Source organism: Macaca mulatta, chromosome 4, assembly GCF_049350105.2.
Source record: "Macaca mulatta isolate MMU2019108-1 chromosome 4, T2T-MMU8v2.0, whole genome shotgun sequence".
Classification (NCBI taxonomy): Eukaryota; Metazoa; Chordata; class Mammalia; order Primates; family Cercopithecidae; genus Macaca; species Macaca mulatta.
Window position 1 is genome coordinate 40736939 of NC_133409.1, and position 24141 is coordinate 40761079.

The 24141-nt window shown below is 37.0% G+C and overlaps 2 long non-coding RNA genes across 3 annotated transcripts in view; one reads left to right on the plus strand and one right to left on the minus strand.

Moving 5' to 3' along the window:
• LOC106998140 (uncharacterized) overlaps positions 1-23042 on the plus strand; it is an 88785-nt gene extending 65743 nt beyond the window's left edge. For both annotated transcript variants that reach the window (XR_001444481.3, XR_013416996.1), the window contains exons 2-3: positions 6829-6910; positions 17771-23042. This is a non-coding gene — a long non-coding RNA (uncharacterized LOC106998140). The remainder of the gene's footprint in view (positions 1-6828; positions 6911-17770) is intronic.
• Positions 4012-9892, minus strand: LOC144340717 (uncharacterized). Its single transcript, XR_013416997.1, has 3 exons — positions 9702-9892; positions 5183-5659; positions 4012-4281 (listed from the first exon to the last, which is right to left on the minus strand). It is a non-coding gene; the product is annotated as an uncharacterized LOC144340717 (long non-coding RNA).
• Positions 23043-24141: the final 1099 nt, after the last annotated feature.

Below are 24141 nucleotides of genomic sequence, written 5' to 3' on the forward strand. Positions count from 1 at the left end.
TTATTGAGCACTTACCATATATCAAGCAATGTGCTTACTTCCAAACACATAAAGTTGAATAATAGAACATACTTTCTCCCTTTGTGATTATCACAGGGATTATCTCACTTAATCTTCGTGGAAACCATATGAGCTATGTAATATTATTAACTCCATTTTAATGAAGAGGAAACGAAGGCTTGAAGAGTTTGTGTAACTTATTCAGGGTCACAAGAGTACCATGTGGTAGAGCTGGGATTCACACTGTCACTTTTAAGCCCTATACAATACTCTCCATGTCATAAATTTTCTAACCCTAACCCATCTTTAGACGTATGGGGCCACTAACCACTCCCTTTATATCCCTCACTTTTTTCTCTTCATTGTCTTGTTTTATGTCATTTTATCCTCCTTGTGTGTAGGTCCTATTTTTTTTTCCTTATTTCTGCCTGTTGAATAACAGCTGCCTTCAACCTATGGATATAATTGACCTCTCCCACCACAGAACCAATGTTTCATTTATATTCTGAACTCCCATAGTGCTATAACCTTGTATGCTGGTTATATAAACTATATGCTGAGTTTTATCGAGTGCTAAATTTTTTTTTTTAAGAATAAAAGCTTCTAATTATGTATCATAAGTAAGTTCTCAGAGAAGCTGATTCAGACTTTCCACCAAAGGGTTGTGTTGGCACAGAAGACATAAACATCAACCACATTTTAGCACAATTTTCATCATTCTCTTGTGGTTTGACTTTTCTGATGATGTCTAAACTTAGACATAAAAGGAAACCCCGCCTTATATGGATGACATGGAATGGAAAAGAAGCTCCATGGCTTTCCTGTTTAGCTGGTGGGTTTGACCTTTTCCACACGTGCATTTGCTTTGAACTCCTCCTAAGTTAGGTGCTACGTGAATACAAGTTATAATTAACATGCTTTCTTTGGGTCTCCTTGAACAAAATGTTCTCGCTCATGATATGCTATGCATATTTACTTTGAATGAATAATAGTTTTGAATTTGGATTTAGAAAGCAGAGAATGTGACTGAAATCCATGTTTCTTCTTTGCCTTTAATCTAGGGCTGCAGAATGGGGCCCAAATGTGAAGGGAATAAAACAAGAGAGAACCTTGTTTAGCCACGAAATAACCAGGAATAAGAGGTTTAGCTTATGGGCTCTAATCAAACGTGTTATTTTTCATTGAAAACTGGCATATAGTATCACTATGCAGCTGCTAACCAGCTGTTTCCTTTCTACTGGGGTTCTTGTGAGCGCTCTGCTTTAAATTTATATATTGCTTGGGATCCTGAAGGATGAAATAGTACTTGTAGGTTCAAGGTAGTGGTTGGAATGGTGGTTTGTATGTTTTTAGATTTTTTAGTTTAATCCAACATGTTTAAAATGTTTTCTTCTAATTACTATTGTGAATATGTAAATGTTTATTTAATCGTACTCAAGTGAGAGAAGATATCGAAACAATTCATAGACTAATTCAAACCATGTTTTTACCTCTCTTGTTTGCCCTACACTCATCTGCCAAGCTTGTATGATTGCCTCAGTTCTCCATTTAGCACCAAAGTTAGTTTTGAACCCTGAAAAAGAGACATTTATATACTTAATTGTTTACATATAATAATAAATATCATGGTCATGTAACGGCTACTTCAGTCATTTCATGCCTTCACTGGCCTGATGACAGAGTTTCACCAACAGAAGAAAATCTTTTGGTTTGTCACAGCGTGTATGGTCTGGGGTCAGATATGTCAAAGAATTATAAACAAAGGCCTGTGGACAGTATACCAGTGCTATGGTTTGAATGTGTCCTCCAAAGTTCATGTGTTGGAAGCTTAATTCTCAATGCCATAGGTTTGAAAGGTGGGATTTTAAGAAATGATTAGTTTATAAGGGCTCTGGCCTCATGAATGGATTAATGCCATTAGTGCAGGAGTGAATTAGTTGTCACAGGAGTGAGTTCCTGATACATGGATAAATTTGGTCCCCTTCTTCCCCCTCTGTCATGCTCTTTTGCCCTCCTGTCTTCTGCCATGGGATTACACAGCAAGAGGGCCCTCACGAGATACAGCACCTTGATCTTGGACTTCCCAGCCTAAGCCAAATGCATTCATGAGCCAAATACATTTCTTTCTTTATAAATTACCCAGTCTTAGGTGTTTTGTTAGAGCAGCATAAAACAGACTGAGACAATTAGAATTACTACTAAGGAGTCACATGGTATGGAGTTTAAACATAATGGAATATGTTTATGTTATCCTTTTTATTATTAGAAGGTTGAGGTTTTATTATTACAAGATTGAGATTAGGAAAATAATACCTAACACTTATAACACTTACTACACACTATTTAAGTTTTCTACATGTATTAATTTATTTAACCTTCTTGATAAGTACTGTTAACATCTTCGTTTTATAGGTAAACTGAGACAAAAAAGTTAAGAAAACTGTACATGGTTACACAACTTGTAAGAATCAGAGACAGGATTTAGATGTAGATAGGTTAGCTCTTTACTCTGTACTAGACTGCCTTGAGTTGTTGCAAGGAATAAATAATTAATCAGATTACTAATTTCAGAAGTAGTTCAGTGGCATGTGCCTCTATAATTCCCATGTTTGGTATGTTTGAGTGACTTCCCCTAAACGTTTAGAACTGTTTTTCATGATTCCTGGGGAGCACCAGTGTAGGGGCAGCAAAGCTTCTATCTAGAGGATCAGCTAAGTCAAGATAAGGAATTTACAGTAGGTGTATTAGGATATATCAGGGTATACTAGTCAATGTCAACCAAATGCAGAGTGAATTGAGCTGGGATTACTATATCGTCCTCCAACAATTCAAAGTTTTCATAGGGATCTCTCTTTTCTGAAACCAAGTATAAAACTCTCATACCTTCTCATGTGAATTTATGTTAAATTTCAGAGCATTCGAAGATTTTCTCACCCTAATGTTCCTTTGAATTAACTAGATCAAACTGCTGAGCTCGTAGGAGGGGCTTCTGAAATATGTTGCTTGTTTGCTTTTGGATAAATAGATGGATATGTGGATAATTGAGAGAAAGAAAAATAAAGCTCATATTAATAAAATTGTAACTTGCCATGTTTCATTTTGTTACCAGGAAGTAATGGCAGTCTTTAAATAACTTAGTCGTCCTTCAAGGCATTGTCTCCTGCTAAGCCTCAATAGGCAGGTAGGGAACAGAAGCTATTGAGAGAGGGAGTGCTCTCTAGATAGTTTTCTTTTTCCTTCCTGACCATAGTTAGCATAGAATATGGAATCATTTAATCTCCATGTTATCTTTGGTGGGGGCCAGGAATATAAGGAGGAACAGAAGTAAAATAACACCACCACCACCAACACAAATAAGCTAAAATGAAATTACTGAGTTAATGACTTGAGTCCTCTACAACAGCAACTTAGTATATTGGCTGTGTAGGCCATGTTATTAAATTGTGGTTCCAGTGAGTATCTTCGAGCAAATAACTACAGCAAGAGTACTATTAAATTCTTAGCAAACCGATAAATCCATACCTGCCAGTTAAAGGCAAAATATTTCTCATTTACATATTTAAGATGTATACATGCTACATTTGGCTTCAGAGTATTGGTTTCCTTTGACTTAAAATGCATTTGTACATTAACTAGAAAAAATTGGTAGACTTTAACAATAGGGTGAAATACTCAAACCTGGGAAGAAATCAGTAGGCTTTAACTATAAGTTTAAAGAGCCAAAACAAGCCACCAAATGAAAAAGTGAAAGCTCATATGTGCTTTACTCATAGCAAACATGCTAAAAATAATTGAGTAAATGTAGATGGACATGAATAGGTGGAGATAAACCTATGAATTAATGGCACCAAAACCTATTGGGGAATGAGGATCTGCCCTCTGGGGAGGTAAAGTGAGCTAGTAAAATGACATGATCAACCATTGCTAGGATAAGCTGTTTAGTCAGAACACTTGCTAAGGTCTCAACTAAGGAGAATGAGTAGGTGGGAAACATATTTAAAGACTCAGAGATCAACAGAAGCAAACTCCTTTATTATTTATTTATTATTGTTATAAGGGATCTCACTGTGTCACCCAGGCTGGAGTGCAGTGGAATGAGTTTAGCTCATTGCAGTCTTGAACCCCTGGGCTCAAATGATCTTCCCACTTCAGCCTCTCGAGTAGGGTGTAAGTCATTGTTTCCAGTGCAAAGTCCGTTATAAGGTGGCACACTTGCCTTGGGTAAAGACAAAGATAATCAGTGTTGGTGAGCAGTGTTATCCAATAGATCCAGATGTTTTGCTATCAAGACCAAGAAAGTAGGCAAGGCAAAGGAATGGGACCAGACAGAGCAGAACACAGGGGCTGCCCTTGGGAGAAAAGTGAGACTAAACAGCATTTGGGACCAGAAAATCATTTTAAAATGATGATTCAGGGTATTTTACTAGCCCACTTTCGAATTCTCTTCACCTAATCATTAAAAAGACTCCTATGGTTGGTGATTCAGAGAGCTCACAAAGTCTAAATTACATATACAAAGGGATAAATGTAAAATTTTGCACTTAGCTTAAGAAACAAGTGGATGATGGGTAGGGAGAACAGGCTCAATCACACTTTGCAGGAAAATAAAACAAAACAAAACATTGCATTAGGAGTTTTAAAATTTAATCTCAACTGCCACAAGTTAACTGTTTGACTTTTGGCACAAGATCTTTTAAAATCTTAATTTCCTTATCTGAGAAAGAGGATGTTGGAAGAAGATTGTCTTTGAGGTTCTTCCTGGATTTAATTTTATAGTTCTATGGCATCAAGTTTTCTTTTAAGTACCAATTCATATGAAGCAATGCTGTGGCACATGATGCCAAAAATCTAATTCATTAGGAGAAATACAGAGACTAGATTATCCTACTGTATTCAGTGTAGTCGCTTCATTTGGCTGGACAATCAAGTTATGGTTGCCATATATTTTGAAGGATACTAAAAAATTTATAGGCGATCTGGAGGAGGTTGACTGAGGTGGTTATTATTCCAGAAACAGTTTTATAGAAGAAATCAGGAGATGAATTAGGGTTCATTAGCTCAGGTCAGAGAAGAAGGGGGCTCCCAATAACTTTCTTCCAGTATCCCCTCTCATAGCTCTAGGTGGAAGGCTGTAGGAAGATTTTCCCTAAAGGCTACATAAAAAGAAATGAAAAAGACAAACCTTCAAATAATTGCAGTGTTCCAGTAATAAACTGGATTGCTTTGCGATGAAATGATTTCCCTCACAAGGATAATGTTCAGGCAAAAGTTGAAAGGCCATCTCTGTGGGGAAAGCTGAATTTGATGATCTTGAGGGTCCCAGGCACTCACAGTTGCTTCCATCCTATGATTTGCTCAGTCTTGACATTAGTTTTGAAATTACAATAAAAACAAATTTATGTGCTAATATCAGAAATGACCAATTTTTATGGCAAACTATTTTCTGATTAATCAGAAATAAAATATTATAATTGTTAAAACTTAGGCAATTTCATTGAGTTCTAAATAAAGAACTATTGAAAACAGCAACATGATCTGGAGGCTTTTAGAGTTCCTCTTGCTCCTTGGCGTCTTTATCCTTAAAGAGCATTTCTCTGAGTGTATTTCTTTCACATCTCATTCTGTCTTGGTGCCTGCTTCTTGGAGAATCTGAACTGACCTAGTAATAAACACACAATAAATATTAGCAATTTTATCTTACTCTTTCCTCTGTGACTCAAAATCAATTTGTTTTCTTCCCATGAATAGTTTGTTTGCTGTTGGTGGATATAGAATTAAAGTGAGTTGGAATTTTATGTTGTTTTTCCTAAGGGAACCGTGGAAACATTCTTGCTGTTTGATAGTTACAAAATGCCTCCTGATTTAGGTGGATAGTAACAATTTAGAATGAAATTGTAAACAGCATTTGGGACCAAATAATCATTTTAATATGATGATTCAGGGTATTTTACTAGTGATATTAGTATTTAGACTTCACATCTAACTGGACTAGATGACTATTTATGTGTAGAGAGGACTTAGAGGCAGAACAGCAGGAGGAAATGTAGAAAGCCAAACACCTGGCTGGGGAAAAGTCCTTACACTGTCTGGATTTGGTGTCAGCCTCCCCTCTGTCTCCACCACTAGCATTTCCAGCCAATGCATCCCTGATTACTCAAAGCCAAGCATTTCCTGCAAAGTAGCAGGAGGGATAGGAAACAGCATGTGCTTCCTGGTCTGGGAGGTGGCACAGGACTGCGGGGCAGCCAGTAATAGCAAACACCTAAAGCGGGAAAGGATTTGGTGACCTTGTGAACAGAACTTTGCTTTTCAGCAGAATGACACAATCATCTGTAGCATTTTAGTCTGGATTTAAGTCATAACTACTGAGAACACACTCACTGTAGAATCTTTCCTTTTGGAGCACCAGTGTAATAAGGTAGACAGCACTGATACTGACTTATGCAGGGGAGAGAAACAAAGATACACCCAGCTCTTCCGGAGCATGGGGAGCCTTTGGTGGAAATAAGCAAACACTTTTTTTTTTTTTTTTTTGCCCTGGGGTCAGTTAAGGTCATTCAGGAATCATTTCATTGAGAAGGAGAGTCTTGAAGAGAGTCCAAGAGAAAAAGCGTAAAGTTATGCTTTGAGTGGAGGGAAGGGTGTAATCATTCCAGTGAAAGGGAATTGCTGTCGATCATGGCTCTGAAGCAGAGAGAATAACTTGTAAACGGGGGCTGTGAACTTGGGTATACCTTTGAAGTTCTTAAACACGGTTTAAAGCTGCATATTTTAAGAAGTAGAGTGAGCCTTCAATATTTAAATTATTTAAACGTGTATCTCTTGTAGGGCATGGGAAGAGGACCATAGTTTCTGTGGCCTCCCTAAGATGGCCTGCCACCTCTCCTGATGCTGATGACTTCTTGTGATGGTGAGACAATATTAAGTGTTTGAAAAAGGAAGAAGTTCTTATTCCCAAGTGAGAGACCATATAGCATAGAAATTAAAGGCAGGGGATTTGGATGAGGTGTGGATATGAATTACAGTTTTATTTCCTGCTAGTCATGTCACCCTGGGAGAGTTACTTAATCTTTCTGAGATTCAGTTTCCTTATGTAAAGGAATGGTGACAACATTAACTCCTATCACAAAGGATTTTTGTGAGAATTCAGTGAGATGTGCCACGTACAATGTTTAGCACACAGTGCCAGAAATATATTACGGGAGCACAGATTCAAAAATGACTAATTAGAGCAGTTACTGAGGCGTCTCAGTGCAACAGCTGTGTTTATTATTGAATTGCTTGCAAAAATGGGCACACATGGCTTTTTAAAATTTTTTATTAAAAGTTAGTAATTTATGATGGCTTTATTAAAATACATGACTAATGTAACTGACTTTTATCACAAAGAACAGTTTATGTTTTCATTAGTGAGATAAAAAGAAAAAGAAGATTTCCTGCATCCTGAATTAGAGCTATCATCTGTTAAAAAAAATTTATGACTAAGAAACAAAATATAATTGTTTTTACAGGATAGGGGCTCAATATATAATTACAAAATGAATAGATTCACCTATTTATTAAATAAATATTTGTTTTAAATGATAAGTGCTGTAAAAAATAAAATAGGAGGTTATGATAAGGAGTGGGCTGTGTGTGTTTGTAGGCATTGTAATGCTCTGAAATTTAGATTGGCCACTAGTCTTAATGTCTGAATTTCAAAATTACTTGAAAATTGCAACTTGTATTAAGTGTGCTCAACCTAAAAATGTCCAGGTTTATGATAACATTCAAGTTGAAATTCAACATAATTGCAAAAAGTTGTATTTTGTTTATTTTCAGAGTTTATGAACTTTTTCTCATGTTTTCCTAATAAATGAAAATGAAATTGGGAAAAAAAGTTACTTTCAGTAATTGGACCTACATCCTTCAGCGTGGATTTGTTTCCCCCTTTGGCTGATGTTTCATTGACCTCTACAAGGCTGGCATTTCTAGAATACCACCTGAGTAAATTTTAGACTCTCCACAGTTGAGTTTTGTTGACACTATCAAAAACTGTCAAGAACTCATTTGATAATTATAAGTTTTTGTGTTTGTATAGTAGTTAATTTGCAACCATGTGCTGTTTTGTCGAATATCTGAAGTTGGCTTGCTATTGATGTCCTTTTCTAGAATGCGTTTTCCAGATAGACTAGAATACATGCCTGAGTTCTCAGGTTTATTTGTTCATTTTAAAATAATGTATCAAGGGCCTATCATGTGCCACATGGTTCTAGTATTAAATTGAACCCCATGCCACTGTGGCTATTCTATCCTTTTTAGCTCAAAAGTCAGAAATTCGATACAGTTCAACTTATTCAAAAACAAGTTCCCCTTTAAAGAGCTTTCAATATAATATAAGGTTTTAGGTGTATAAAAAAAGAATGCCTCTAAAAATTTTTATACTTAATTACAAATTTTGTGCCCATGGAAATCTAAAATTCTATAGGTCAGAAATATTTCTGTATAATGAAATATACAATGAAAATATTTCAATATAATGAAATTATTTCCCTGATACAAGGTTTCATTTAGAAGAGTTTGTTTTCTGTATGAAGCATCCAAAGTAATAAATGATTTCTTCATCCTTGTGCCGTATCATCAAGAATTACTCATTTGTCCACTTTGTTGTGATTTTTAAAGCTAATTTAGAATCAAAACTGAAGTGAGAAGTTGAACAGTAGCCCAGTTTTGTTCCTGCTTGGAAGAATTAATTAACGTTTAACTTCCCGTATTTCTACCTACTCTCTTTCAAAAGCACAAATAATTTTCCTTACCAGAAACCTCCTAAATTTCATAGCATTCACAATGTACACTGACATGATGTAGGAGGGGTGACATGTTATGTGCTTGAATTCAGAGTTTTTTCCCCCGTTCTGTTTGATTTAATGCCTGAAAAGAGTAGTGGCATATGGACTCTGTTCTTATTCAAAGCCCAATTATGGTATAATTCCTGGCAAAAATGTTCACCATTATACAAGACCACAAAGGGTTTTGAATTATTAACTCTACTCAATAAGCTTAAGAGAGCTCCTTGTTCTTGGTCCCATGGGGGAAAGGGGAGCACAGGCAAGGTAGTGGAAGGGCATAAAAAAGGAAAGCAAGAAGACATGAATATGCAAAATACTGTTATTTTAAACCCTCTTGTTTTAGTTTACATTCAAGGAATTGTAATGTAATGGAGAGCACAGAATTAACAACTAAAATGATGGGATTCTGAGCAGGCTAAACTTAAAGTACCTTCCTCACTACAAGCCTACCTGCCTCTGTGCCCACTGTTTCCTCCTCCCATTGTGGAGGTGACACTTCTTGCCATTGGGCCAATCCTCTCACCAATATCAGAAGCCCATTTCTTTCTTATCCTGTTTTTATTACCCACTTTCTCTTCTATATCTTCTCCTCTCTTTCTACTGGATTTTCCTCATCAACATTTAAACATATAGAAGTTTTTTAATTTACAAACATCTCTTTATCCTATTTTCCCCTCCTGTTACCACCCTAATCCTCTCTGTCTTTACCTGTGCATAAGCAGCAGCACAGCAAGGCAACACTTGTCTTTACTCAACAGCTCCATTTCCTTAGCTCTCATTCATTAATTAATCTTCCTCTGAAAGGGCTAAACCAAAGTTATCAATCATCTCCCTGAAGCTAAATTCACAAACTTTAAGTTTCTTATCATTTACCCTCTTTTCAAAGCACAACAAAGCTGACCATGCCACTCCAGTAGATCCTCCACTGACTTGGTTTCCATGATACTAGATCCTTTTGGATTTTCTACTGCCTCTTCAGTTGCTGCTTCTCCTTCTTCATTTACCAGTGCTCCTTCATCTGATCTGAAACGCTGGACTTCTTTAAGCTTCAGTCTTTGGCTCTCTTTTCTTCTCCTTAGACCAAGATTTCTCAGTAGTTTTTGGGTCTTAAAAAATCCTTGACAAGGCCGGGCGCATTGGCTCATGCCTGTAATCCCAGCACTAGTGGGCAGATCACGAGGTCAGGAGATCGAGACCATCCTGGCTAACACGGTGAAACCCCATCTCCACTAAAAATACAAAAAATTAGCCGGGCGTGGTGGCAGGTGCCTGTAGTCCTAGCTACTCAGGAAGCTGAGGCAGGAGAATGGCATGAACTCGGGAGGCAGAACTTGCAGTGAGCCGAGATGGTGCCACTGCACTCCAGCCTGGGCAACAGAGCAAGACTCTGCCTCAAACAAAAAAAAAAAATCCTTGACAAAAAATTATTGCTATAACTTCCAGTATATCAGCATGATCAGTAAGTTGCAGACATAATAAACTAAAAATACTATTAATACTCTTTTGGAGATAGAATGATAGTTTTCTATGGATATGTTTATTTTGGCTAATGTTATCAGCCCACTCATTTTGTGTGATTCTCCTCCCACTAAGGATATCAACTTGAATGTAAGTCAATAGTATGAGTAGGGCAAACTTTTGTTTTTCTTTTTTTTAATTAAAATTTCTTCTGGATTGTTTAAACCTTATCCAAATAGACTTAAAATTCTTATTACAAATGTCTACTATGTAATTAGTGTGTAATCCCAACACTTTAGGAGGCTGAGAAAGGAGGATCATTTGAGGCCAGGAGTTGAAAACCAGCCTGGTCAATATAGTGAGACCTTGTCTCTACAAAAGAAAAAACAATTAGACAGATATGGTAGAACTTGCTTACAGTCCCGACTACTCAGGAGGCTAAGGCAGAGGGTCACTTAAGCCCAGGAATTTAGGGGCTGCAGTGAGCTATGACTGTGCCACCACACTCCAGCTTGGGTGACAGAGCAAGAGTCCATTAAAAAAAAAAAACTACCAAAAAACCTCCCAAACCCATAAATCCTACTATAAAAAATGCTAACACGGTCTGGTATGTGGTACACGGTGAATAGCAAGGGTGCTTTTTCCCTATTTACAACTAAAGATGACTTTTTAGCTAACCTTTCTTGAAAAAAGAAAGGCAATAAGCTTAGCTTGTCTTTTAAAAATGTAATTCCTTTATTTTCATTAATTCTTAAAACTCATGGGTTAACATAATACATTTCTGTTAATAAATAACTGGCTCAAGCCAAAATAATTTTTAAATTGTATTTACTTAGAAGCATTCAAAATGTCAACAACATGGCTGCAACTCTGTTTTTTTTTTTTTTTTTTTTTTTACAATTATAGAGTTGTATTCAGTTATCAAAACAACAATTATTTTGTATAAACTGCATCAGAGACAACTGAAGATGAAAGAACTACCATCTCCACGTATAACTAATTTGTGCAGTGCACCAATAAGAACCTGTTTAAATTTCCATGCCAATTTACAACCCCCATACTGTGCCAGGTAAGGTTAGTGGCTATTGAAAATACTACCTGGACAGGGCTATCTAAAGACACATTGGATAGTGTGTTGACGATAACAAAAAAGACACTGTACAATTTAAAAACAAATTTTATATAGCCTCACATTTCAATTTGTTTCTTTAAAAAGAGTCAGTTGTGTACAGGGGAGTTAAATGCTTGTAAGACAAGAAAAACACTGCACTAGACCCAACTTAATAACATTGTCATTATCTCCTCCTCCTCCTTCTCCTCTTCCTCCTCCTTCTTCTTCTTCCTCTTCTTCATCTTCATCTTCTTCATCTTTTTCCTCCTCCTCATCTTCATCTTCTTCCTCTTCCTTCTTGTTCTTACTCCCTCTCCCCACCCCACCTTTTTTTTTTGGCTACATCAGTCTTTCCTTTAGATCAGTATGCAGCAATATTCTTTTGGTATTTTTCCTTCAGCTTTGCATCTTTCTTTTTATAAGGCTGCCTGTCATCTGCAGCAATGTCATTCCATGTCTTTCCCAGTTTCTTTGCAAAAATGGATAGGCTGGGATGTTCTCTTTCAATTTTTGGGTGATACTCAGAAAAGAATGAGGCTGAAGGAGGCCTCTTGGGTGCGTTGGCATCTTTGAACTTCTTTTTTCTTTCCTCTTTAGGAAGGACATGGGTTTCATTTCTCTTTTGTAATGAGCATTGTCTACCTTTGCCGTGTCTTCAAATTTTTCTTTCTTCTTGGCAGACATGGTCTTCCACCCCTCTGGGCACTTCTTAGAAAACTCTGAGAAATGGACTGAACATTTGGGTGCTGCTTCTTCTGCTCCTCCCAGCAAATTTTCACAAAGAATACTGTGCAGATGTTTTGCCTCTTGGCTTCTCAGGCTGTCCTTTGCCCAAGTTTAGTTATTTTTCGTCAGTGAGGCACAGAATTATCCACAATCACCCAGTGCCCATCTGGTTTTCACTTGCCCTGGCATTGTCTTTATGGAGCTCAATGTACTGCAACTGAGATTTACTTTTTTAAAGGTAAACTTGATAGATTTAATTAAATTTGTCAGCTGAATTTAATTAATATTATTTACAACACAAAGATTTATTGTGAATGCTGAATAGTAAACCTCTTAAAATAGTAAGTCAAAGCAGTGTAAATAAAAATGCAGCTTAGGACATATATAAAAGTCAAAGTCTTTGATTTAAAGCTTTAACAAATCATTTTCTTTGTGAGTGACATGATGAGGCTCAAATATAGACCTAGAAGTTACAAAATTAATATGCAGATGTGTGTTGGTTTCCCAATCTCTTTTATAGGCCTAAATATGCTTAAAAGTATTATTCGAACCAAAAGGAAAGAATGAAATTTACACATGTAATTTGAAACTTGTGCTTGGTTTTTGCTGCAATAATACTCAATTCTAGGTCAAATATAAGAAGTAAGCATTCAACTACTTCATTTTCGACGATGATCAGGCAATTTCTGTCCTTGTTTTTGGTGTTTCTTAAATAAGAAAACGTTGCTCATAAATCAAAAAAGTTGAAAACCACAGCAAAATATTCACTGCTTCACTGTAAATGGCAGGATACTCTGTCTTCATAGAAACCCAGAACTCATATAGGGGCAGAACTCTTATCGTCATTTGTAGTGAATAATCAGACTTCAGAAGCTCAGAGTTCTTCCTCTGCTCTGAAAATCAAGTTCTCATGTAAGGAGAAAATCTAGAGAAAGCATCCCTCACCAAGTCAGACACTTGGACTGAAGGGAAAAGTACACTCAGTGTGGCTCTGCAGTTCTCTGGATGGTTTTCAATACGCTCATATCCTCCTTCAATTTCAAGCCCAAACAGCATTGTGAAACATTTCACAATTTCCTTCTGTGACTTGCTTTTTCCTAAAGATTCAATTTCTTTAAATTCAAGAATCCTGTCATTTGAAATAAAAAAAAAATTCTGGGCTATACAAAGACTTGTTTGTCTGGATAAGGTGATGGAAAACGGCTGCTAAATAGCCTAGTTTCTGCGGCCACTCTTTATCTTGAAAGCCTCTAGCAAAATCTGACCTACTAATTTCTTGGAAGTGCTCCCTTCCAGCTCAAACACCCTGTTGAGAACTCTTCCTCTGCCAACCCACTGGATGTAGAAGAAGGTTTGTTAGGTGGCCTCCTTCAAGATTCTCATACCATCTTCAAGCCATCTTCAGTGAACTGATCTGTGTTTAATAGTAATCATCCTTGTAGCGTTACTCAGATTTTTTTTTTTCATTTTGTATTTAAGAGTTTTCAACACCAGTAGTTCTCTGGAAAGAAGTCAGTGTCTTGTGATGTCAGTGTGAAGGTGAATTTTCTTGGGGTACCATCAATGCAGATGCCAGTGCCATTCTTGCAAAATAGACTTTCTGTTTTCAGATATAAAGATGAAGAGAAAAAGTATCTTCTCCTTTACTTGTTTTGGGCAACATTCTGCAGTAGAAAAAAAAAGTACTTAAAAATATAAATCTTACAAATGCTACAGCATGATGTTTATTGGTGAAATTTGTTTATTCATCAAAATGAACAAAGAAGCGGTAATTTTTCAACGTATTATACAAAATACCTTCAGCATCATGTGGCATGCCATCAATATGTCAACATACTATGCTGGTTGAGAGCATGACTTTTTCAGTTTTTTGTATGGAATCTCATTCTAGCATTTTCCTAATTATGACTTTACCTGCTATCATTATTAAGTTCTCATCAACTATGCAACTTTTCCTTTCCTAGACTATACTTCATGCTTTGGATAACTCCAAAATAATTTGCTTTCAGAGTCTTTTCCTTGAGTGTGACTTTTTTTAAAAACAAAATATTTATTTTGTTTGAGTTTCAAATTATTGTTTAAAAAATCAGCATCTTTATTTGTTAAATGACTATAATTTATAGTTAAATGTCTTTTCAATTTTGCTAGTTATTGCTGCATTTTTAGTTGTTTGGTATTGACTGTGCACAATAGAATAGATCAACTGGGATATAAAACTCATTGTTAAGTAGCTTTCATTGTAAAGGTGAACTTCCTTTTGGATTCTCTGCACTGGGGCAGTGAATTGACTCAAAAGATTTTATTTCCTTATCCAACCTTATCAAAACTGTCCAGAAGCCTAAGCCTAGAATTTTTCTTTTCTATCTCATACTTCATCTTCAGAAATCATCAACCCAATGTTCAGATATATTTGTGGAACACAAACGCAGATAAAATATAAAACAGAAAGGTACAGCAGGGCACGGTGGCTCACGCCTGTAATCCTAGCACTTTGGGAGGCCGACGCAGGCAGATCACGAGGTCAGGAGATCGAGACCAGCCTGGCCAACATGGTGAAACCCTCTCTCTACTAAAAACACAAAAATTAGCTGGGAGTGGTGGCACGCGCCTGTAATCCCAGCTACTCTGGAGGCTGAGGCAGGAGAATTGCTTGAACCTGGGAGCGGGAGGTTGCAGTGAGCTGAGATCATGCCATTATACTCCAGCCTGGGTGACAGGGCCAGATTCCATCTCAAAAAACTGAAACAAACAAACAAAAAACCATAACAACAACAACAACAAAAAAATAAAAACAGAAAGGTACAATAACTGAGAAAATCTCAAGAAATGCAAAACCTACAATATGGTCAATTTTTTTTTTTTTTTTTTTTTTTTTTTTTTTGAGACGGAGTCTCGCTGTGTCTCCCAGGCTGGAGTGCAGTGGCGTGATCTCGGCTCACTGCAAGCTCCGCCTCCCGGGTTCACGCCATTCTCCCGCCTCAGCCTCCCAAGTAGCTGGGACTACAGGCGCCCGCCACCACGCCCGGCTAGTTTTTTTTTTGTATTTTTAGTAGAGACGGGGTTTCACCATGTTAGCCAGGATAGTCTCGATCTCCTGACCTCGTGATCCACCCGCCTCGGCCTCCCAAAGTGCTGGGATTAATATGGTCTATTTTTAACTTACCGAATTCACGTTCAGCATTTATTACAGCAAGCAGCAGGGATCACCTCAGTCTTGGTGTGTATAAGTATCTTCTTTAAGGTGAAAAGGTCCCGCTGATTGTCTGTTACACCTGTAGAGCTTATTTGCTTCCTTGTCAGTAGGCTGTGTAAAAAGGGAGGTGGGAAAGGTAACTTGGAGGGAGAAGTTGGACATCATTTTCCTACCTTCCTCACCTTTGTGTAGCATAGTACTCAACAGATATCCAAGGCCTCCCTCACCTGGCATCAGTATCTGAGAATGGATGTATCTAAATAAATATTGTCCTATGTACAGTAGGACAAAATCTGATGTTTAATATTTCTTCAATCAGTATTCCACATGGAAGCTCTCGAGACATTTAGCAGCCCACTAGGATTCTGTAGAACTTCTGTTGAGAAAACTTGTTGAGACAATCTCACCTACACTCATGGCTTCAGTTATCTAACGCTTTCAAATTTATGTCTCCTGTTGGTTCTGGATTTAAAATTGCTGACTCACCATCTCCTCTTGATCATTTCATAGGCACATCAAACTCAGAATGCCTAAACTTAATTCTCAATTGTGTCTCTACTCCCTCTGCAACCATGCAAAAAAGAAAATTGTGAGCCACTTCCAGTGTTGTTCCCCTCAGCAAATGGCACCAATGTCCACACCCCAGCAACTGGGACATCATGGACATCATTCTTTACTCATTTCCCTTAATTGTACCTTCCATTCTATGTTTAATCGGTCTCTAATTCCTGTTGATTCTGTTTACTAAATGTCACAACATTGAATCTTATTCTATATCCCCACCACTCCAAATCAAACTATTCCCTTTTTTAGGGCTGAATTTCCAGAAGAGTCTCTTAACTGGTCTTATCTATTATGAAACCAGTCCAAGCCATTCTCTACTTTGTTGCCAGTTGGTTGACTTTCTAAAATGCAAAATCTTATCACATTTCTCCCTGCTTAAAACTTCTCAATAACTACCAGCACATTGCTCTTAAGATGAAGACCAACATCCTTAATAGGATATACAATGATGTGTATGATCCTCCCCTGCTAACCTCACAAACCTCTTCTCTAACTTCTGCCTTCCCTTACTGTATTCCATCCATGAATACTTATCAATCCCCTCTTTTAAGAGGCTCCCTCATGCTGTCTTCCCTCTGCTTATAGACCTCCCACTCCTTTCATCTCACTCTTACTCATCCTTCAGATCTGAGTTGAAATGTCATTTCCTCAGAGAAGCAAGAATTTCCTTAGTTCTGTGTATTTCTGCCTAATTTCACTTACCACAATTCCAATTGCACAGTTTGTTGGTTATTGTCTATCCCTGAAGCAGCTCTGATTGCTCTTGAAAGGCAGGGATTGCATTTGTTGTGTTTACCACCTATCTCCAGCATTAACACACAATAAAAACAGTTGGTGGGACAAATGAGTAAATGAATTATTAAATTGACTAATTTGCTTCTTTCATGCTATCGCTCTCAAGTTTAGGAATAAAATCACTATACTCATTACATAAAAGAAATCTGAATTTCTAATTTTAGGGTATTTTTATTAGTTGAACTTTTTACTATAAGCAAAATTGTGTAGCTTCGAAATACCTTTTTTAAAAATGTTGCCTAGTCTACCATCTCATGTATGTTGTAAGTTTTATGTGATTAAATACATTTTGATATACAGCAAAATAACAACATGAAATTATAAATTATACTAATAGTCTGTGACTTTATTAGCATGAAAAAAATCTTCCCATTTATTTATAAGACCAAATAAAAATATTAACGAGATTAGCACTGCAGCTGTTGAGTATTTCAGTGCTATTAAATATTGGAGGACATAATTTTAAAATGTACAAAGATCATACACAGATCATTTTATAGTTTTATTTTTCTTACTATTATTTAGAAAAAGACATTTTGAAATCAGTGTTTCCCACAAAGAAAAATACTTAAATATGTAATTTTAATACATGCGTATGCCAAAGTTAATATTTATTTATTTTTGTTTGGATATAAGCCAACATAGACATGAATGTAGCTCTTTTCTCCTGAGATGGAAGAACAACTATTCAAATTCAATCGGAGCACTAGATGTAAATGAGCTGTTCATCTAGAGTCCACAGGATGTTCACTTTGGCTTCAATCCTTCGAGACTGGATCCATACCAAGACTTTATATTATTACTATTAATTAGCAGTTCTGGCAAAATTAAGGAATATTGTTATGTCAGCTTGAAATCCTTTAGACTGACTAGTGATCTCAAAAAAAGGTAAGATTTGATCAATAATTATTTAAAGTATGATTATTAAAAATTAAATTCCTGATGTGATCCATGATTTTTTTTCCCCTCTCTTAACTCTATTTTAGAAAAACAGGGTAGGTATTTATCAGAGAGGAATCCAAAATCAGAGGTAGAAAAAGGCATGGATTTTAAGGTCTTCTCTGTCTTCATTTAGTCTTCCCTTTCTTTCCACAGATTACAGATCCAGACTCCTGTACCTTACTGCTGCCCATGGCCAACTCTCTGCTGATGACCGGGCATGACTACACCAGTTGTTGGGTACTTTGACTAGAACACCAACCAAGTCATTAGAAATATAATGCTTTGTTCTTTCTAGCTCCAAGATATGAACATGTGACAACCTAAACAAACAAAATCCCAACAAGAGTGTCAGATCTGCAAATTACAGTTAACCCTTGAATAACAGAGAGGGTAGAGGTACTGATCACTGGCACAGTTGAAAATTCAAGTACAAGTTTTGACTCTCCCAAAACTTAATTACTAATAACCTACTGTTGACTAGAAGCCTACTGATAATATAAATGATTTATTAACACATATTTTATATGTTATATGTATTAGGTACTGTATTTTTATAATAAAGTAAGCTAGAGCAAAGAAAATGTTATTAAGAAAATCACAAGAAAGAGAAAAGATATTTACTCTCCACTGAGTGGAAGTGGCTCATAATAAAGGTCTTCATTCTCATCATCTTCAAACTGGGTAGACTGAGGAGGAGCAATAAGAGAAGGGATTGGTCTTGCCATCTCAGGGATGGCAGAGATGGAAAACAATCCATGTATAAATATGGACCCATGTAGTTCAAAGGTCAACTGTATTTACCTTAAATTACTTTAAATTACTTGTCTGACCTGAGATTTTCCTGACCATAATCCAAGAGATTGACACATTTTTAAAGTTTGTTCTTGTGCTTTGCAAAATGACAATTTGTTTTCCAGAAGTTGCCCACCGCCATGATTTAAGACAGAAGAAGCCTGAGGTTCTCCCAAAGTCTATTGAGCATAAGAGTTTTTTGCCTTCTAGTAAAATAAACCCATATTTGTAAAGTGTCTGCACCAGAAAAATCTTCCATATTATCTTGTGTTTAAGTATTAGGATTGTGCAACACATTTCTTAGAAGAATTCTGCCTACTACTCATGCACACACCAAGCAGGACAAATACAAAGGTGACCACATCTAGACAAATCATATTCAAACTGCTGAAAACCAACAACAAAAAACAAATCTTAGAGGGAAAAGAAACCTCGCATGGGGAAACAATGATCTAAATGATGGCCAGCTTTGCAGGCCAGAAGACCGTGAAATGATGCCTTTACAGTACTGAAAGAAAGACAAAGTCAACGTAGAATTCTATGTCCAATAAAAATATCCTAAAAAATAAAAACATTTCCAGTAGACAAAAGCTGAGAGCACTAGTCTTTGGTAGCTTTGTACTACACAAAATGCCATGAAGAGGTTTTCAGGCTGAAGAAATATACCAGTTGGAACCTAAATGAAGCATGAAGAGTACTAGAAACAGCAAAGATTAAAGACTACTGTAGCATCTTTATTTTTAATACATATGTACCTATAAATTTTAACTTCTTAAAAAAATTGACTTTTTAAGATAAAAATAATAACAATGTATTGAGCTACAGCATATGTGGAAGTAAAATATAGGAAAATAAGAGCACAAGGACCAGAAGCATAGACACCTAGAATTATATATTTACCAGGTTCTTACATTGTTTGTGAAGTAATATAATATCATTTTAATGTAGATTGGGATAAACTTAAAGGCATATATTCTATACTGAGCAATCTGTAAAAAACAAAGAAGCATATCTAAAAATTCAACGGATGAGATTAAATTAAATACTAAACACTACTTTATTAACCCAAAATAAGACAAGAAAAAAGGGATGAAATGAGACAAATGTCACAAATAAAAAAATCAATGGTAGGTTGTAACCCAATCACACTAATAATTACGCTGAATATAAATGAACTAAGCACTCATCCCCAAAAAAGTGATTATCAGATAGGAAAAAAGAAAGACCTATCTATATGCTCTTTATAAGAAACATATTTAAGGCCCGGCTCAGTGGCTCACACCTGTAATCCCAGCACTTTGGGAGGCTGAGGCAGGCGGATCACGAGGTCAGGAGTTTGAGACCAGCCTGGCCAACATAGTGAAACCCCATCTCTATGAAAAATAAAAAAATTAGCACATGGTGGTGCGCACCTGTAGTTCCAGCTACTCGGGAGGTTGAGGCAGAAGAATCGCTTGAACCCGGGAGGCAGAGGTTGCAGTGAACCGAGATCACGCCATTGCACTCCAACCTGGGCGACAGAGCGAGACTCCGTCTTGGGGAAAAAAAAAGAAAAGAAAAGAAACATATTTAAATAAAATGACACAGTCAGATTGAAAGCAATAAGTTGGGGAAAAATACCATGAAAAAATGAAGTATAAGAAAGCTGGTGTGGTTATATAAATATTAGTCAAAGGAGATGTCAAGACAAAGATTATTACCAGAGATAGGGAAGTATGTTTCATAATGATAAATGGATTAATTCATCAAGAAAATATAAAGGTCTTAATTGTGCACCTAATGACAGAGCATTAAACAAAAGGTGACAGGACAAAAGGAGAAATAGGCAAATTCTCATTTAGCTAGTGTGGTGATTTGGTTTATATGTCAACTTGAGTAAGCTACAGTGCCCAGTTATTTAATCAAACATCAATCTAGGTGTTGCTTTGAAGATACGTTGTACATGTGGTTAGATCTACATTCAGTTGACTGTAACTAAAGGATATTACATGATAATGTGGATGTGGGTTCGCCTAATCAGTTGAAAACCCTAGAGCAAATACAAGTTTCTTGGAACAGAAGATATTTTGCCTCAAGATTGAAGCACTAACACCTGAGTTTTCAGCCTGCTTACGTATCCTATTGATTTCAGACTTGACAGCTCCTAAAATCACAGGAGCTAATTCCTTAAATAATTGTCTTAATACATAGATATGTATATCTTCTATTGTGTCTGTTTCTTTGGAGAACCCTGACTGACATAGTGATGTTAGCATCGCTTTGCCTAAGTAGACAATATAATCAGTAAATATACAGAAGATTTGAACAGCATTATTAACCAAGTTGATCTAATTAACAAAGGCAGATATAAATTATTTCAAGTACTTATGGAACATTCATAAAGATCAACATATGCTGCATCATAAAACACATCTCAACAAATATCAAAGATTGAAGTGATACATAGTATATTTTGTGACCACAACAGTATTAAAGTGGAAATTGGTAACAAATTTAAGTAGAAAATCCCCAATATTTAGAAATTCAGCAGCATTCTTTTGAATAACCCATGTGTCAAGTGAGAAATTATGTTGGGGATTAGAAAATTTTTTGAACTGATTGATAATAGAAAACATTATAAATGTGTGAGATGCAGCTAAAAAAGTGCTTATGTGGAAAGTTATAGCTTTACATGCTTATGTTTAAAAAGAAGGAAGGCTTATAATCAATGACCTACTTCTGCTTTAAAAACCTGGACTAAAAACTCTGGTTTCCATTGTAACATGTAAGGGTTTGGAAGTCATTACTTTATCCTAACAACAGACAAAAAGCTGAAAAGGGCCTGGAAAATAAAAACTTGTCTCAGATCTATCAGAGAAGTGAGGTCACAGGACAAACTACTGTCCTAAAAATTAGAGAGACTGAATACAGAGAATCACAACTTAAAGGAGAAGAAACCCACAAGCAGAAACCTCCACAGGAACCAGTGTTGGGCTATATAAACCTAAATTCTAATCGACAAATTCTTAGAGCCTTAATGTGGAGAAATCTAAGAGTTAAAACTCCAGGGGAACCCAGTCATATGGGAACCCCCACACTTTCACGAGTTTACCATTAAGAGATTGACCCTATTCTCACAGTAGATATTGAAGAAAAATCCTCTCATGCTTATGGCAGGGGAAGGGGGAAAAGCAATCATTTAAAAGTATACCAGAGCATGCCATTCTTCTTAACAAGGCCTGCCCTCAGGAGAAACTATTTTTACCAGAGCCTAACCTATTGGAGTTTTCAGAGCCCAGCTGACTGAAGAAAGGAAATATTCAACTCTACCCCACTCTAGCCATCCTCTTCCACCTAAAAGGGGAGATAAGTGAGAAGCACATACAAAGGTCAGAGTCCAGAGGCACAGGCTCACTAAAACACTGAGTGCTCATCACAGTACTAAAGAAATCTATCCTACCCACACTGTCCTACCTCACTAAAGGCCTATTTACTACAGTTCCTTTTACCCAGTCCATGCCCACCTTTCAACAAAGAAATTATAAAGCATACTTAGAGGCAAAAATGTACAGTTTGAAAAAAGTAAGCATCAGACCCAGAGTTGGATATAGCAGGAATGTTGCAGTTACCAGATTAGGAATTCTAAAAAATTATGATTGATGTGTTAAGGGCTCTACTGGACAAAATAGAGAACATGGAAGAATGGATGCATAATGTAAGCAGAGTGATGGAAATTCTAAGAGGGAAAAAAAATAAATACTAAAAAAAGAAATGCTAGAGATAAATAACCCTGTGACAGAAATGAAGAATGACTTTGGTGAGCTCATTAGTGGACTGGAGACAGCTGAGAAAAAAAAATCTCTGAGCTTAAGGATATATCAGTAGAAACTTTCAAAACTGAAAAGCAAAGAGTAAAATACTAAAAACAATGAAATGAAATATCTAAGAAATGTGATAAAACTACAAAAGATGTGAATACATGTAATGGAAATATCAGGAGAAGAAAGAGCAAGCAAAAGCAATAATTAAAGCAATAAGGACGCAATTTTCCCCAAATTCATGACAGATATCAAACCACAGATCCAGGAAGTGGAGAGAACACCAAGCAGGATAAATGCAAAAAACCAAACCAAACCAAAACAAAACAAAACCCAAACCAAATCAAAAACAACTTCCTGAAAGAAGTCATAGGAAAAAAACACCTTACCTCTAGAGAATCAAAAGTAAGAATTACATCCAATTTTCTTCAGGAATGCATGCAAGCATGAAGAGAGTAGAGTAAGTTATTTATGGTGTGTATTAGTCCATTTTCATGCTGCTGATAAAGAGACACCCAAGACTAGTTAATTTATAAAGAAAAACAGGTTTAATTGACTCACATTCCACATGGCTGGGGAGGCCTCACAATGATGGTGGGAGGCAAAAGTCATGTCTTACATGGTGGCACAGAAGAGAAAATGAGAACCAAGTGAAATGGATTTCCCCTTATAAAACTATCAGATCTTGTGAGACTTACTCACTACCATGCTACCATGAAAACAGTATGGGGAAAACTGTCCCCATGATTTAATTACCTCCTATGGGGTCCCTCCTATGACACATGAGGAATTACGAGAGCTACAATTGAAGATATGAGATTTGGGTGGGGACACAGCCAAATCGTATAATTCAACCCTTGGCTTATCCCAAATCTCATTTCTCACATTTCAAAACCAATTATGCCTTCTCAATGGTCCCCTGAAGTCTTAACTCATTTCAGCATTAACTCAAAAGTCTCATCTGACACAAGGCAAGTCCCTTCCACTTACAAGCCTGTAAAATCAAAAGTAAGTTTGTTACTTCCTAGATACAATGAAGGTACAGGCATTTGGTAGATACATCTATTCCAAATAGAAGAAATGGGCCAAAATGAAGGGGTTAAAGGCCCCATGCAAGTCTGAAATCCAACAGGGCAGTCAAATTGTAAAGCTCCAAAATGATCTCCTTTGACTTCATGTCTCACATCCAGTTCAGACTGATGCAAGATGTGGGTTCCCATGGTCTTTGGAAGCTCTGCCCCCTGGCTCTACAGGGTACAGGCTCCCTCCCAGCTGCTTTCACGGGCTGGTGTTGAGTGTCTGTGGCTTCTCCAGGCACATTGTGCAAGCTGTCAGTTGACCTACCATTCTGGGGTCTGGAGAAGTGGCCCTCTTCTCACAGTTTCCCTAAGCAGTGCCCCAGTGGAAACTTTGTGTGGGGGCTTCAACCCCACATTTTCCTTCTGCACTTCCCTAGCAGAGGTTCTTCATGAGGGCTCATCCCTGCACAAACTTCTTACTGGACATCCAGGAGTTTCCATACATCCTCTAAAATCTAACCAGAGGTTCCCAAACCTCAATTCTTGACTTCTGTGCACCTGCAGACTCAACACTATGTGGAAGCTGCCAAGGCCTGGGGCTTTCATCCTCTGAAGCCATGGCCTGAGTCATACCTTGACCCCTTTCAGCCATGGAATGGCTGGGACACAGGACACTAAGTCCCTAGTATGCACACAGAAGAGGGGCCCTGGGTTCCACCCACAAAACCATTTTTTCCTCCTAAACCTCTGGACCTATGATGGGAGGGGCTGCTGCAAAGGTCTCTGACATGCCCTGGAGACATTTTCCCCATTGTCTTGTTGATTAACATCTGACTCCTTGTTACTCATGCAAATTTTTGCAGCTGGCTTGAATTTCTCCTCTGAAAATGGGATTTTCTTTCCTATTGCATTGGCA